Source organism: Hipposideros armiger, unplaced genomic scaffold, assembly GCF_001890085.2.
Source record: "Hipposideros armiger isolate ML-2016 unplaced genomic scaffold, ASM189008v1 scaffold_723, whole genome shotgun sequence".
NCBI lineage: Eukaryota > Metazoa > Chordata > Mammalia > Chiroptera > Hipposideridae > Hipposideros > Hipposideros armiger.
The window spans coordinates 749,988-754,987 of NW_017732073.1; the positions used below are offsets into that span (position 1 = coordinate 749,988).

At 31.5% G+C, this 5,000-nt stretch overlaps 1 protein-coding gene across 1 annotated transcript in view; it reads right to left on the reverse strand.

The window, feature by feature from the left end:
- Positions 1-5,000, reverse strand: part of NAALADL2 (N-acetylated alpha-linked acidic dipeptidase like 2) — a gene marked incomplete at its 5' end in the record, with an annotated part of 708,847 nt that overhangs the window by 518,089 nt on the left and 185,758 nt on the right. The window lies entirely within an intron of this gene.

Here is a 5,000-nt window from a genome sequence, read left to right on the forward strand (position 1 = left end):
ATTATTATTATTTATGGGGATGTGGAGTACAGTATATATATGATGTCAGATGGGTAGTAGATTGGGGGTGGTTATCACTTTGTTAGGTGTGTAAATGTCTAACTATTACATTGTTTTGTATTCCTGAAACTAATACAAAAATGTTGATGCAAAAAAATTTTTAAAAAAGAAAGAAAAATTCCAATTTCTTAGCAAATTCACATGGCTTTTTGCTTCTAAAATTCTAGGAAAGTGCTTAGTTATTCAGTGATTAATTCCCATAAAAATTGGTTTTGATATTTGAGTGCAGCTTGCGCTATGCATCTTTATTTATAATACATACCAACACTAAATATAGAGGAGCTTATTTAGAGATTGTTGTAAAATTCAGGACCATTTTTTATCATGTTGGCCTTCCTGATAATACCACTCTAGATCACTCTTCCTTCTCCAAATTTCAGGAAGTAATAAAATATTATGTAATATCTTTTGCCATAAAAAACTCAGATTGTTTGAACTAGATTAAAGCATGTAGCTTTGAAGAGACATAATATATGATTTTATGCATAGAATATATTCAAGTAACAGATTTACTATGTGTTTTAACTCAAATGGGAAGATATTGAAAAAAAACACTCATGCTTTTAATTAAAGGTATATTTTCAATCAAAAGCATCAGCACTTAAATCTAAAATAAAAACTTACATTAAAATCCACATTTAAGGAGGTTTAGCTTTCAGGCAGAATTATGAGCAGTAAAATCTTTTAGATGGTAGGATGGGCTTTCTTTTCCTAGAGCCACTGCTAGAATATTTTAGTGATTTCTGTGAGTATATTGTCAATGATAAGGAGAAATTTCTGCAGTTAGCTTAGATTAAATATCCACTTGCCCTAGGGTCCCATATAAAATGAATCCAAGTTTGAGAATTCCTTTTGTATATGACTTGTCACTGTCAACGATGCATTACTTGGAGGGAGTGTGTCTGGTGATCTATCTACTTCTACGAACAAAATAAAGCTCCACTTGCAACTAGTAGATTTATTCATCCTTGAAGAGTTAAAGTCTTCAGAGATGAAGGACACAGTGTGAATTTTGCAAGAGGAAGGAAGTACACTTTCACTCTATCTGTAATGTAGAACCATTGCATAAAATAGTACAACAAAAATAGAATCTTACCTTTAGAGAAGTTACATTGTAAGATGAGAGCTCCTACCTTATAGATAAATATTTCATAAGCTTCCTGGATATATAGATGAAATTGTTACAACTTGGAATGGGAAAAAAGCATGAGTTTTCCAGTCCTGGATCCCCCAGTCTAAGGTCTAGCACCTACTAAACTGTATAATTGCAAGACAATTAATCACAGAGGGCCTCGGTTTACAGTGAATATCTTAAAAAGCGGGTTGTGGAAATGACTGAATTTAAATGAAATCACATCAGTATATCATCTGCTATAAAGTAGTCACCTCATCAGAAAAGACACTTAAATCGGATTTTTCAGAAAAAAAGAAAAAGAAACACTACTAACACAAAGGAGGTAGCGTGCTGCAAATCTACCAAAAAGTTGGTGCACTATATATAAGTTTCTATTTTCAAAATTATTCTCTCAGGGTTTAGCTAGTCATATACTGGGTAAGGTTTCTCTTTTTCCCTTGAACTTTAGCAATAAAGATGGTTAGATCCAACTATTCAACCAGCTAATATGACACAGTTTTAAAGCTGAATAACAGAGTTAGGCTTAAAATTTCTCCCTGACATATTAACCAGACACATTCATTAGGAATTCACTCATTAAACACACAATTTTTGAGAAACACCTAGCATGTATCAAGAACTATGCACCTCAAACAAAATATAAATAAATAAAAAAGAAAAAAGAACTAGGCATGGTGTTAAAAGTTGAAGACATAATAACAGAAAAATAGCATCTTTTTCTTTATAAATTTATCATCTGGTAGAGAGGTTATCACATTCTAAATAATAGTACACAAATACATTAAATTATAAACAGTGATATTTTTAAGAAAAAAGGTTATTTACCCAGAAGGTGTGACATATTCTTTGGGATCAGGGAAGCATCTGAAAAAAGGAGTACAATGTGACCTGAAGGTCAAATAGATTTATGTAGAAGAAAAGAGTAGGAGGAAGGAGATTCAGGGAGGAAAAACTAGAATGAATAAATGTTTTGAGAGGAGGATAAACAATATTACGTTAGAAAAAAGAAAGGCAATAGTTAAGAAAGCTGTATGAGATAAATTGTGCAAATTTCAGATTATTTAAGAGATTAATAAGTAATACTAAGCATTTTGGTCTTCATGTCAGTGAAGAATTTCTTTATGTCATTGAGCATCCATTGGAAAGTTTTAAGCATGGATTGATTCGACCAAATTTGTGTAAGAAAAAGATCACTTCGATTGTTGAATGAAGGGTAGCCTGAGAAGGAAGACTAGATAAGCATCCTTTTGTATCTGGAAATATGGCAGTTTTACTAGATTAACATACACATTGGTTCCACTTCTTCAGTTCTCTCCTGGATTGGTTTGTAAATCCACAGGTTTGTCATAACCTTATGGTTTTCAGAAAAGAGAGAATAAATTGGGAACTTTGTCTTGATGATCATCTCATAATACAATTTATTATCTGTTTCAGATATTTCAGTCAAAATAATGATACTTGTTGACACAGCAGAGTTAAAAATCTTATTTGATATCATCAAATCAATTTGTGGTACAATACATGATAAATATATGAAAATGTGTTGCTTTCAGTGGTTTTATATACCATTGGTCTTTGAGTGAACCTACTGAAAGTCTTCTTTCACACAATTATGAATTGATTTTGTTGAATTGCCCTCAGACATCTACTGATTAGAATTAACTCTAGCCACTAGTAGTTAGGATACCTTAGTGCCTCTGGAATGGAGGTTGAGGATTGGATGGAAATGTTAAGTGAGTTGGTAAATAAGACAGTCAGATTAGCTTGTTTGCACTATTGAGGTTGGATAATTAAAGTAGTTTTCATTTTAATGAAAACTTAATGTCTGTGTTACTCCAAATACACAGCCTTTACTTTTAGAATTCTATTCTTATGTACTCCAATTACAAAAAAGTTTAAATTTTTGTCTGTACGTATTTGGTTAAGTTATTTTTACCTGAGGAGCCAAAACTACTTTCTTGCTAAAAGCTACTGAAAGCTGCAGGGTTAAATTATACATTTGCAAAGGGATCCTCAAAAGCCTTGTTAGGGTAAGAATTATTATTTTTTTAATAATATCACACAGAGAAACGGAATCCTTGTTTGTTAAATAAACCCAACAATGAATTAATTCATTTTGTTCAAATGATAAAATGTACTTTATGATAAATCTTTTTATATTGTTTCTGTTTACTCATAGAAATTTATCTAATAAATACTAATATTTATAAGGTATATATTTTTAAATAAAAGAAGCAAATGTTCCATGTGGGTACATTTTTATTGAAATTCATTTTTTATGACTATAGGAAAAAAACAAAACAAAAAAACAAAAAAAACATTTGAACGGTTTACATCATGTAATTTCCATACTAACTTCTGGTGGACACCAGAGTTGCAATCATAAATTCTAGAAAAGAAAATGACCTTCACAGTTTTGCAATTATCATAATTATATTCTTAACTTTTTCTTGTAATTACTATTTGTCAGAATGATAACTAAAAGAGTGCTAATATATTTTGTTGCAAGTCTAGGCATAGTACTTAGAATTTTCATACATTACCCTATTGGATCTTTTTATTTTAGAATTAGAATATGTCATAATTTTAGATTGGTAAAAATTTGAACTCTTACTAATATACATATAGATGAAATACGGATAGAAGTACATATAACACAAGTGTCCTCAAGATAGTTGACTTCCATCTGGCTAAAATTTGTCATAATGTACTGATTTTTTAAAAGTAGACACTTTGCTGCTGTCTGCCAGAAAATGGTTGTAAAAATACACAAATTCCTCACGTCTATGTTGTGAATTTGCCCACAGGATGAAAACTGTATGACTGGCACTCCTGTCTGCAGTGGTCCTGGCAAATGTACAATTGTGGATAAATGCAAAGGCCATATGAAGTTTTAGTTTTTCTGGAAATATACAAGGTAAAAAAAATTCAGAATCTTAAGATCTTTCTGAAAAACATTACGGAAGTACTTCTACATGAATATATATTCTTTACCAAGCTATTTGGAATGACATTCTCAGAAACTGCCTGAGTTTTCACTCTGTACAGATTTAATCAGTCAACACCTGTTTATACATAATGAAATTGGAAAGTGACCTTCAATTTTCACATTTTATTTCTACCACCATTGTACTCTGGCTGCCTTCTAATACCAGCAAAACTTCTACAGTGCTAACATGTCTTTACTGCCACTATTGCAAAAGGTGGAGATAATCTATAGCCAGTAAAAAGTACATAAGCACTGAGAAGCTGTTTGGCTAATAAAGTGAAAAAATGGGTCAGAAACAGCAGGCATTTCATGTTATAGCTCTTAGAATTTCATGAGTATTTACTTCTTAGTGTTCACCACGCTGACAAATTCTCAATTAAATGAACAATGTCTACTTGTGAATCATCTATAAGAGCATGGAAAGAATAATTATGTCCAATGGAATAAAAATATAACTCTAAAAATATGAAAATTATGGACTTAATTTACCTATACTACTCACTTGAGAAAATGGGCTTGTATCATCTTGAAGGTAGTGCACCTTCACTTCACTTAGTGAATATATTGTGGCAAGTATATTGATTTTATAGATGAATAAATGAACATGTGGGGGAAGTTATTTTTCTTAATGTCATAAGTTGAGTGAGGATTTAAGCTCCAAAATGTCTGTTTCCAGATCCCATGACATTAAACACTAAGTTTCCCTGCCTCATTGGTTAATTTTGTGATACAATTTTAAATGGCAGAAGGGAACTGCTCCATGTTAAAACATAGCTTACTAATATTCTGAAATGTGACCATGCAGCCTCTGAGTAG